Genomic DNA, 13,388 nt, shown 5'->3' with positions numbered 1-13,388 from the left:
GCTCTCACCTTGTCTCCTGCCTTGCCTACCTTTTGGCACTGCTCACAGGTCCTGCAGTACCCTGTTACATCTCTGGGAATTCCAGGCCAATAGGAGCTCTGCACAATATGCCTCTTTGTATGTTTTATGCCCATATGACCTGCAAAGGGAATATCATGGGCTATGGCTAGAAGCGCAAGATGGTAAGCTCTAGCCACTGCCAACTGCTGTACTCTCTCACCTTCTAGCCCTCCCTCAGGAGTCCACTCTCTGTATAGTAACCCTTTGTCCCAGTATACAGATTCCCCCTTTCCTTGAGAATCAGGTGCCTCCCTAGCTACCTGCCTCAGGCCTTGCAAGGTAGGGTCTGAGAGCTGAGCCTGTCTCAACTTTCTCCTTGTAACCCTTCCCAGCTCCCCTTCAACAGGAAGTCTGGCCTCCTCTGACAGTGGTGCCTCACAGTCAGCCTGGGTACTACTACTCACCTCTACCTTTGCAGTCACTCGGTACAAGGGACCATCAGTACCCACAAGCAGCTGTGGGTCACCTTCAATTTCACTGCTACAGAGTAGCTCCCTCCTTGAAGTAAACACCTCACCCATCCTGACTGCATGTATGGAGTTTGTCTGGGTCTCCAGCAGGCTACCAGACCCACATGCCTGTCTCCTAGTCTGAACATGTGTAACTGCATAAGTACATGGTACTGCCTCATCCAAATCCGTCCCTATCAGGACATCTGCAGGATGGTAGTTTAGTACCCCTGTTGTCTCAAGACAACCTACTATTGGCATTTTGTGTTTCCCTCTTACTGGCTCCCTCACCTTTTGTTCCCCACCTTGCCTCCATGGACACCTGTATGCCACATGGCCCCACTAGTTGCATGCAAAACATTTAACCCTAGCTCTTGGATGTGTACCTGGACTAGTGGCTTCCCCTGCTAGTGGCAGATTCTATTGTGGCAGTCTGTGCTACCCACCTTGGGTTCCTTTAGACCCATGAGTAGTACTGGGGGTCCATTCCTGTGCAGGGCTGCCCTGCCTGCCAGGTATAGGTCTCCCTTCTTCCCCAACTCATCTGAAGTAGCACATTGTCTATCAGCTAACCAGATCCTCATGTCCTTAGGCAAAGTGCTAAGGGCGTGTTCCCTCACCAAAAGGTTTGCCAGCCCTTCAAAAGTTGTGACCTGACATCCACTCACCCACCTATGGAAATGAGTGCTCAATTCAGCAAGATATTCACACACACTTTCATCTGCCTTGTGTCTATGCTAACAAAACTTTTCCTAGACGTTTCAGGTGTTAGCTTAAACAGTTCTAAAAGACTATTTTTACAGCAGTTTAATCAAAACATGCAACATCAGACATTTTGGACAGAACAGTTACAGCTTTAACATGGAGTAAGGGGGTCAGGAACTGTACACAGAGCCCTTGGCCAACTTCATACTGTTTACTTACCCTCTCAAACATATGAATGAAACTATCAAAATGATCCCCCTCTTTAAACTCTGGAAGAAATTTACTGACCTTTTGTGCTTCTGGGGTACAGTTACTCCCTTCCCCATTACCTCTATGGCTCTGTTGAAGACTCAACATCTCCTTCTCATGCTGCCTCTGCCTCTCTTTTTTTCCTCAGCTTGCAGACGTAACAGTTTCTCATTGTCCTCAGTCTGCAAACATTGCAGTCTCTCATTCTAATTCCACATGCCTGGCCTCCAACTTAAATCTCTTTAGCTCCACCTGGATTTTTAAGTCCACTGCGGAAAGGTTGAGATGTCCATTCTCCGGGGGAATTATATATCTACTACCAATCTGATTGTCCTCCTGGTTGCTGTTTTCTGATGCAGCTGTAACCAAGGCTGCAATCAGGTCTGCCTTAGTGAGGTTTCCATGCACCAGTCCCCTAGCCTGGCACATCTCTGCCAGCTGGCTCCTTGTCAGCTTTATTTACTCCTCTGCTGACATGCTGCCTGATCACCCTGACTAACTAAGCTAACAAAAGAAATAAAACAATTGTGATCTGAACTCTGAGTATTCACTGAATGGCTGTTTTAGAGTACAAAACACCTGCAAAGCTCACTGTACACTAGCTACAGGATTCACTCTACAAACACCACTACACACCACTTAGTATTTTCCAACTAATTAATATGTGATGTGGATATCTCACCGCTGCCAAACAATTAATATGTGAGGATATCCCAACCACTGCCACTAATTAATATGTGATGCCCGTGCCCTGGCCCATCAATCAAGGATCCTCAATTCTCACCACTAACACCAGAGAGTGCATCTCATATATGAGGAAAAGATAACAAATACACACAGTAAAGTGCAATTTCCCTTAAGAGCACACAGAGATCACAGTCAATCCAGGGCTAATCGCTCCCTTGCTCTTCAGGTCTCCAATAAGACTCTCCACTGGCACAGCTATAGGGTCCAGAACTCAACCAGCTGGGCAAGCTAAAATCTCCAGTACCCTCTCTGTCCAACCAGTGCTTCATGTCCCTGCCCAAGTAGCTGACACACACACACACACTTTGAGATAAGAGGTTATGCAACCACACCAACACTTCTGAGGAAGGCTGGCACAGGTTTTCCAGCTGTGCTCCTTTTACCCAGACTATATGGTACTACCAGCTGCCACCACCCAGCTAGTATTATCAGCTACCCAAAGGCCCTTAAAAGGGTGTCCAATTATTACTGTGCAATATTATTATCCAATTGGTACTATGACCAATCAGTCAAGGCTTATTTCCAGTGACTTGGACAGTAAACTGTATAAATATGCAATGTACTCTAGAGCTTAACTTATCTCTACACAAACCAGTCACAGTTAAAATGTTTTAAAACATTTAATAATAAATAATTAAAACCACAAGACAATACTTTGTACTACACATTGCTAGTCAAAAGAGTTCAGAGATCACACAGAAATACTTAAAATAAATAAGTAGTACAGTTCTGACATCACAGAAAAACACTTAGTCTAATCTTTATAGTTCCTAGCTAATCTAAAAGAAAACACAAGTTCATAGGTTCATAGGAAGGTACTAGGCTATCTGCCCTAGGAAATTTATAAGCCTAGCCAGAATGTGTCGGCTTTCTCCACCCTTTTTAGACTAGATTCCTGATCCTCTGTCCAGCAGGGCCATAGAAGTGATCCCAGGAGTAAATTTATGATTTTCCATCCACTCATCAAGATTTTTCTTGAAGAGGGTCAGCGAGGGGCTCTACCTAACATGAACCAGAATTCTATTCCAGAGTGAGGGAAGCCTCTGGGATATGAATCTATCCCTCCAGCATGTCCTATTTATTGTTGTGCTGAGGTTTAAATCCATGGAGCGTGTAGCTCTAATGGATTTGGCTTTCTTGAGGTGGAGCATGTCCATCAATTCTGGGTTAGACATGGCCTTGTACATCAGGCAGAGATCGACTCTGAGTAGGCAGTAAGCAACTGAGTAGAGCTGGAGTTTCTTTAGTCGAGCAGCATAGGGTATCTGTTTGAGGCCCACAATCCTCTTTGTGAGGTACTTTTGAGGTCTCTCCAGCTGTTGCAGGTGCCGGGTAAGATACATCCCAAATGGGGGATTGTACTCAAGGGCCTGATGAGCGATGAGTAGAGGGGCACAATGACCTCTCTTGAGCTAGATGTGAAACCTTTTGTGATTAGGTGAGTTATATAGAAGGTTTTTCTAACCACTTTGGTAATGTCATTGTCAAAGGAGAGGTTACTATATACTTGGGTCCCCAGATCCCTAATTACTTCTTCCGTACTTAGTGGATTACCTCCTATGTGGTAGTTTATGGGCACATTGTTTTTCCCAAAGGGGATGACTATGCACGTTTTGGCATTTAGCTTGAGGCCATGGTTCTGACACCAGGTATCCGTCTCTGTAAGACCCTTCTGGAGGATGCTTGTGTCAGCCAGAGAGTTGATTATGGCTCCCAGCTTGCAATCATCTGCGAACTTGGTCAGCCACAGTCCTCCCGTGCTTGCCTGTATGTCAGAGAAGTATATACCAAACAAGAGGGGTCCCAGGACTGAGCCCTGTGGGATGCCACTTGTAACCAGTTTAGAGTTGGACATTGCACCCACAACTCTGACCATGTGAGTTCTATCCCTGAGCCAGTTTGCAACCCATCTTGTGACATATGGGTTGATATTTAAGCTGGTAAGCTTATTTATGATGCCAGAGTGGGGTATTGTGTCGAAGGCCTTTGCGAGGTCCAGGTAGGCTGTGTGGACTACCTTTCCCTCATTTATGGCTTTGGTAGCTATTTCAAAAAGTCAACTAGGTTTAGCAGGCAAGATCTGCCTTTAACAAAGCCAAATTGGGTAGGGTTCAGTGTCTGGAGGTTTCCAATGTCTTTGTTTATGAGATCCATGATGATGCACTCCATAGCCTTGCAGACCAGGCTAGTCAGGCTTATAGGGCGATACTTCCCGGGATCTGTTGTGGCGCCAACTTTGTGGAGCGGGATTACTGTTGCTGTATGCCATGAGTTTATGTGAGGGTTTAGTTCTTTTTGGAGCTTGTGTAAGACGCAGCCCGGGATACTAAGATAACTTACATAAGACAACAGGCAGAGTACTGATGAGTTGGATGATAAAGACAAAAATGCTTAATAACTTCTGATTCTCTCTGTTTAAATTGTTATTGCAGTTCTGATAAACATTACATCATCTTTTTACACTTTCCTGATGTTCCCAGGCTACACATTAACTACGTTTACATTCTTAACATCTCACTTTTGTTGTCTTGCAGCTGGTCAGGAACAGAGCAATAAAAATACATTTGCATGTTTAAATCTAGCAATTTAACTCTTGGTTAAAACAATAGAAATAATTTCTTCATCTAGACTTTTCGGCACCACTGTCCACTTTAAAGGGTCACCACAGGCTTTACTTTGGTCAGTAGAGTGCACTGTTGTCACATTTATTTCTAGTTCCACATGTAACAGTATTTATTTAAATTTAAGACAACAGGCCTGTAGTTTAAATTCATATTTACAAATGATAGAAATATCTGCACAATTCTATCTGGATTGGCTGGCAGCCTTCACAGATCAACAGCCCTTTCTGTTTATGTATCGGTTTGGTTCAGGACGTACTGGTATCTTGATAAGTATGTGTGTGCAATCTGTTGCACTTGAGTACATTGGAGAAGTCTGAAATGCTGTAAAACTGGTGTAATACAGTTCTCCACTACATGGAGGTGGATGGAAAGTATATGTATTCATTCACCTTGCTGCACATTGCTTCCAGGAATTTTGCAAGGATACGGCTAGCAGCTTTCTGTGATACTCCCACAGCAACCCCCCATGTGTCTCTGGCATATGCCAGATGCAACTACCCTAGGCTGAGACACACTTTGGCTTCAACTGGATGGAGGTTCCCCGCAGAGTCTGCTCAGACATGTGTGGCACACAAATGTTACAGACAGCCTGCACCAGTTCTTTGTCTAGCCAGTATCTGTCAAATATTTGCTGGTCTGACAACTGGTTTAGCTGCAGTCTTGCTCTGACACTAGCTAGCTGCCTTCTAGGATGTGCAGCTGCAGCTTCGTTTATAGCTTGTATCATTGTAGCCTGTTGCAGTTCTTTAACAGCAAGTTGCATTTTTATATATATTTTTAATGTTTTTCTATGGATTTCACTGAAATCCATAGTGTTTGCTTGAATTCCTTGGGGTCCATAAAGCAAACACTGAGGATATCAGAAATGGAGTCAGGGTAGCAATTAGTCAAATTTAAGTTGTGTTGTGTTTACATGATGTGTTTTGTAATTAGACCAGCATATGCATAATCCTTAATTATCCTGCACTGAATGTAAGTACTTGTCTACTGTCTTCAGCACATCTTAAAACACGTCTGCAGCAATTGCACTGAAGTCTTCCTTTGGCATGCTGTGCTGCCCACAAATAGCTTTCACAAACTCTACAGAATCTGGTCCCATATATATTGTATCATTAAATTACCACACTGGTTATAAAAACTTCTTAGTTGCATACCTGAAGTCAGCTGTAGAGCATCATGGTATATGTGCAGCTTCTCAACTGGCCTCTTCTGAATATGGGCCTCAACACAGCACATATGGTGAGAATAAAAAAGAAATGAATAAATACTTGCATAAATATGAACAATAGTCTTTTGCATGAAAAAAAAAGTTCCTGTTTGAATATTATACACCCTACAGCACTCAGCTAAGTAGTTCACAGTAAGCAAATGCAAAACAACTTGATAAGTAGACAAGACATATATTTGCTTAAAGCAATGGATGTACACTACAGGTCTAGTCATATATATATATATATACAAATTGCAATAAAAATGTGTTATTAGAGAATGTCAAACTAAACTACATCACTAACCAATCATTTCATGGAATAGATAGTTTGTTGGCCACCCCTTAAAGCAGTAACCTAGCTGGCTTCCCAGTCATAGCTTAAGAAAAATATTCAGTTATACTGGTGAGATAGGATGATAACACACTAAGAAAGTGTTCTGCATTTGAAAAAAGTGTAGGAAGTTTCCTATTAATGACAGGTCAAAGAAATTATGATATCATGTCAGAAAATGCCAAATTCTACATATTTTAGTACAACATATGTACAGCTCATTGATGTTTAGTCTATCCTAAGTCTAACTAAGGTTACTGTTCCTAAGTAAAGATGGTACAGAAGTTGTCATAATTTTATAAAGGTTACCACGTAATAATAGTACTCCTTAAACAGCAGCTCAGACATAAAAAGACATATGGGCAGGATTCACGAAGCCTCCGTGTAAGAGTTACAAGGCTTACACGGAGGCTGCAGTTAAACGGTGTGACGTCAGCATGTCATGCATATGCATGAGGGCATGCTGAATCACACCTAAGGCTAACACGGTCCGTGGAAGACAGTAGGGGGCGTGCCCGTAGGCCGAGCCCTGCAAACGGACACGCCCCCAGAAGAGTAAAAGTCCCGAAAGTAAACCCCCAAGACAGAGCCCGTGCAAATGTGAATAAACACAACACATGCCCCCACAGACTACGAACATAAAATGTAGAAATGAACATCTTACATATTTTTTTTAAATTGTAAAAATGTTTGCCCATTAGTGCGCTCCTTTGCGCGGGCGTGCCCGTAGCTTAGCCACAGTTAGCAGTCAGTGGAAAAGCATATAAGAACTAAATATGCAAAGTAAGCCAAGAAGCAATAGCGTAGCGGTAAAGACGTTGGCTGAAGAGCAGGCAGTCATGGTTCGAGCCCCCACAACATCAATTTTTATTTTTAGTGAAATAAGCATGAAACAAGTCCCTGACATATATCTACACATATAAAATTATATTTTATGTAAAATGTAATGAAATGGGCCATGCATTTTGAAGAAATGTGAGATAATAAAAAAAAAAATAAATGTCAGATGTGCCTATAGCTGAGCTACAGTCTAACAAGTTGAGTACATCTGCCTGTAGGTGAGCAGTATTTTAACAGGTATAAAATGAGTGCCCGTAGGTGAGCAGTGGTTTAACAGGTGTAAAATGAGTGCCCAGGGTTGAGCAGCATTTTAACACGCTGAAACTGTGTGCCCATAGCTGAGCTGAGTGTAATATGCGTGCTGACAGCCAAATGACGCATAAACCAGTGTAACCCATTTGCACGGTGCGCAGCACCGCTCCAACAAGCTAACCAATGGGCAACGTTGAGCAAACTGTATCAAAACTGCCTTTACACAGACACACCTCCTAGCCTGTGTAGACAGTCATAAAATATAAAAAGCAATGGCCAGGTTCGAACCCAGGATACCATGCACCATAGTCGAGGTACTGAACCACTAAGCCATGACAGTTGCACTTAGAATTGCAGTAATAGCATATATATAGGAATGAATAGAAAGATGAGCATGACAAAGCAGGTTTTGTGAGGCTGATACAATTCCAAAATGGCCAATCACAGATAAGTGCGGGAAAAACGGCATATATAAGTCCCATAGGTGGGAATACACAGCATAACCGATTGTAGAACCGACTTGCAGCCAGAATGTCAGGTGTAGGTGAGGGTAGTTGCTTCCAAGCACAGAGGTGGGGCATTGAGGAGTCCAAATATATGGTTTGGCTCCTTGTCCACAATCATGAGGCCCAACTTATGCAGGGCCAGATCCTGTGGGGAGCATATAGGGCTGAGGCGTGGGACCGGTTGGCTCATGATCTCACCAGTGCCACAGGGATACCAAGGACTGGTGAGCAGGTCCGTCACCACCATGCGGACCTGAAGAGACGGAAGCAGGACCAACTGAACCGTTGGATCCAGGAGGCCTGGCAAATGCCCAACGCCCCACTACTGAGTAAGTTACATGTAATTATTTATGTAAGAAATTAACCTAGCTGATATTATGGAGATGTGTATTCCAATATTACTGTATTTATATTACAGCTGCAGGTGTCCGTTCTGTGAACCGTAGAGCCTATGGCGATAGGCTGGCATGGTTGCGCCACCAGGCAGGTCAGTAATTCTCGCCCTGTAACTGTAAATAAATATATAAGTATGACAGTTAGCAAAAGAGTGCAGTGTAGTCACTAATTAATAAAATGTGCAAGTAACAGTGTAAGAGGGTTTGCAAGTATTGCTTGATTACCAAAGTGTGATGCAGCCTGTAATCCAAACATAAAAATGAAACAAGTCTGAAATAAAGATGTCCCACCTGTAATATAATAGTACATAACCTGCAGCAGGCTGAAAAGTACAGCTGCAGAAGCTGAGTAAAACACATGTGTGAAATATATCCCTGTTGAAATACAGAAACATGACAGAAGTGAGACTGTTGGAAAGGATTGTTATAACTACACGTAAAACATGTCAATAAAGCCTAGAATTAAGTACCATCCTGAATTGTAAAATAAAACAAGTGAGAGAGTGTGAGAAAGAGGTATGAATCCACCAATAAAGTAGTAATAACTCCTGAATAAAGTATACTGCAGTCAGTACAGAATGAAATGAATGTGACAGGCAGAACCAAACAGTAACATGTGTTGAAAACTGTACCGCAGCTGGAATGTGTGTCCCAAAATCTGGATATGTTGCTCTCAGTCTGCAATATGCAGATAGTATGGTTGTCTGAAATACCAAACATCCACAGTTGTCTATAGCTATATAAAGCAAATGTAGCAGGATATGTAGCTGAACAGAGCCAGATATGAATGTGTATGAATAAAAATGAAAATGTATATTGATGTAGCAGTAACATTCCTATCACCAACCTGAAGTAGTTATCACATAGGAAACTTATTAGAAATGTATAGCATATGTATTGGTATTTGAAGTTGTTAATTACATTTTCTTCACCCTACCCTATAACCACATATAATCCATTCCACGTGAAATTGGTATGTGCAATCACATTTAACACCCCTGGACATTTGTCCTGTTGGTTTATACATATTTGCATGTACGTTGATGCATCTGCCCTGTTCATACATCCAAACCTGATGGCCTGTTGCCATCAATCAACCCTGCATGTTGTTGGACTGTGTATTGCTGTTCAAATTATGCATGTGTTATGCTTGCTGTTCAATGGTTTGAATATATGGGTGTTTGGTTAATGGGAATACTAATGCATGCTGTTACAACTAATTGTGAATGGTATTGTACGTTACTAACCCAAACTGTCATAACATAATGCAAAACATAGGACGACAGGGAAGGCGGGTTCCAGCGGACCCACCTCTCCCTCCTCAGCTGGCAAGTGCACCTGGCAGTAGTGCCCAGGCTGGACCCTCCTCCGGTGGCCCTGTGCCACCTGCGGGTGGAAGCGCTGCAGGGGATGGGGCTTGTCCCCCCTCTGCAAATGTGGCCGGAGGAGAACATCTACTCACCCTCCGTAATGTCCGGACTGTGGTGCGTAGGGAGATCCGGGACACTGTTCTTGGGCCCCTACACCAGCTTGAGGCACGGGTGGCACAACTAATGGGCGTGCCTGCTGCCCGGCCTACACAGCCCCCAGCACAGCCCCGTCCTGGGCAGTGAAGGCAAACTGGCACCTGCCCATGGGTGGGGATATCAGTTCCACTGTTGCCATCTGTGGGCTCATGGGCTCTAGATATCCAAACATCTGTCCCCATCAATTGTGTAGCCCCCCCACATGTGTCATACACTGCCCCTGTATGCGTCTTCTTTGTCTTGTCTGTTAACCTACCCAACCTACCTCCCCAGCTATACCGACTTCCTGTACCTGACATACCACTCTCACCTGAAAAAAACAAAAATGGCACTCTGTACCCACAAAAAAGTACACCCCATACATAGCTGCCCATTTCGCACACATGTCTGCTGGACATGGAAACTGTCAATTACAATTGGCTGTACAACAAGTATTATTGTTGTCCTTACACCTCTCTCAGCGGTGGAAGGTTTCAAATGTCACACCAAATTACAAACATATGCACAGCTGTTGCTGATGAAGAAATGGGCAGCTATGGGCCTTACCTACATCCCTCCTGAAAAACCCGAGCTTCTTTCCCTACTGTCTTACCCTCTTTGTGACCCCTTTTTCACCACTTTCCTGTCTCCCCATTTTCATTTCTTTCAAAGAAATTAGAGCGGGTGTGCGCAAGAGTAAGCACTTTTAAGCAGTTGTAAGCGGGTGTGCGCGGAGCTGAATGCCAGCACGCATGCGTGAGCTCCGCGCAAACCAGTGCTAACCCGGTTACAACTGCTTAAAAGTGCCTTAGTCACTCTGAATGACAAGGCCTGTAGTCTGCTCAAAAGCAAAATAAAATCCCACTGTCAGTCCCGAACCTAGGACCTTGGAAACAGTAGTCTGCATGACTTACCGCTAAGCCATGACTGTTATATAAGAACATTGTGCTACAATAAATATATCATGCAATAGTAGGAATGAATGTAAAGGGAATATAGGATGTGTAGTACACAAAGCATGTCATGTATATTTACTGTCAAATGTAGTGGATTTCTATAATAGTAGTGTGTGAACAGAAACAGCCATGCTAGTTGGTAGCTATTAGGTAATAATGTCACTGTAGCACCTTGCAAGCCACACACATACTCACAGCAGGATAATCACTGCCCATACCTCACAACCTCTTACAGCAACACATCCGGACTAAGTAATAAAAAATGTGGAGCAAAGGCCCAAAACAGGGACACATTCCAAATATTGCTCCAACAAACTTAGACAGTTGAGAGAGTAACAGGTTTTGCATTATGTTGGATGGTTGGAAGGGTATGAAGTCTGAAACTGAAATGCTTGTCACTATAGTCTGACTTGAGCCCTGAGTGATTTGCCAGAAAAAGCTGTTTATGAGATATGGACCAAAATATGAGGCAAAAATGTGGACATCCTGCAAATATCTGTACACTTGAGAGGTCTGACACTGCCATATTTGAATAGTTAAGAGCCTAGACATAGCAACAGTGACTGAGTTACAGGGATGCCCCACAGACTCCCCGTGAAATGTACAAACAGTAGGCAGAAAGGTGTTACAACACATGCAATGGTAACTATGAATTACTGAAAGTATGCACCACTTGCACGTCAGAAATAGTGTAGTAATACATATGCTCATGCTAACTCACAGTCACAACTGCAGAATACCAGACAATTTAATGGGTGTACCCCACTGATATGTACCATTCCATGAGGCAGATAAAAGATGCACCTGAGTCTCTGGGGCCTGCTCAGCAGCATACTCAAATACCCTAATAGATGTCAAGGCCCACACCATGGCCAGACCACACTGCACGCAGTAACACCCTAGCAGATATAGCAAGCATTCCAAGGTGTGAATGTACATGGAAAATAGGAAAGCCACAGCAACACACTACAGTCAAGACACCTAACAGGCATACAAGTAGTGAATGTAAAGGGCAAATATTGAAGCCATAGCAACAAAGTGCAAGAGCCACTGCTATATACCAGTTACACCACATGTCCCACAGGAAAGCACACACACCCACATTAACAGTAATAGTAGTCTTAGGTGTCAGTGTGCATACACACTTAGTACAGGAAACTGGAGAAATGAATGGAGAAATGTTAATCTACAACACAGCCAGAAATATGAGAGAGATACTAACCTTTACACTCACAGAACAGTGTTCACAGCATACCAGCACGGTCCTTGCCCTTAAACTCTGAAAGGGCTATGCCTATTTCACCTACCTTTTTATAGCACTGTCCTGAAATCACAGTGAGAGCTGCAATCAGAACACAACTGGCTGCATGCAATTAGGAAATGCTGGCTAACAATTGGTGCAGAGGCCATCACATGGACATATGCAGATACCTACAAAAGCATGCTGTACTCCATGAGAGAGAGAGAGAGAGAGAGAGAGAGAGAGAGAGAGAAACATACACAAACAAAAACACTCAACAAAACCTACTAGAAAGCTGACATCTGTCAACTGGAGCAGCAGCAGGACACCAAACCAAAAGGCAACGCAAGCAGCTGTGACAAACACAGGTAATGTAAAGTAATACTTTAAAAGTCTACATACTGTGAACCCTCTATATGTGTCATTGGTCTGTATCCATATGTATATGAAGATGTGCATAGGGCAGGGGACATACAGCAACTATCAGTTCATGTAGCATGCAACCGGGGATACCATCAGGTCCCATTGAAGCTGTGTTTTTTGCTTTTCTGAGAGCAGCTCTCACCTGGACATCTGTGATGACAGGGAGGTTACATTCATATGTATGTGAGGGCATCTATGTGCACATATCAATGTAGGTTGAATGTAGGTTGTAGTGCAATGTACAAAGTAGGTTTCACAGTTATGTATGTTTAGCAGTATGTTAGCGTGTGTATACCATTTTGTAAACAAACATGTTGATATACCTATCTATCATATGGATACGTATGTATGTCAATATATGTATGTATATATATATATATATATATATATATATATATAATATGCATATATGTATACATAGATAGAGAGGGATGTAGGAATACATAGACAGATATAGATAGATAGAATATGTAGAAACATATATATGTAATACACACATACAGATATAGATATATGTAGATACATATACATAGACAGACAGATCTGACTATCTACAGATATGACTGTATATGACGATCTCACACTCCCTCTGTCCCACCCCCTCTGTCACTCTCACCCCCTCTCTGTCACACCCACCCCTCTCCATATCTATAGCAATATATGTACATCGATATATACATGTGTATATGTATACAGACACATATATATATATATATATATATATATATATATATATATATATATATATACATACATATATACATATAGATATATATAATATATATATATACATATATATATATATATATATATATAGAGAGAGAGAGAGAGAGAGAGAGAGAAATGTATATATATTCTGAGTGAGGCACATGTGTACAGATGTATTGCAACAGGTG

This window comes from Protopterus annectens, chromosome 1.part0 (assembly GCF_019279795.1).
Source record: "Protopterus annectens isolate FY-2018-M chromosome 1.part0, PAN1.0, whole genome shotgun sequence".
Lineage (NCBI taxonomy): Eukaryota > Metazoa > Chordata > Ceratodontiformes > Protopteridae > Protopterus > Protopterus annectens.
This window is presented reverse-complemented; position numbering follows the sequence as displayed.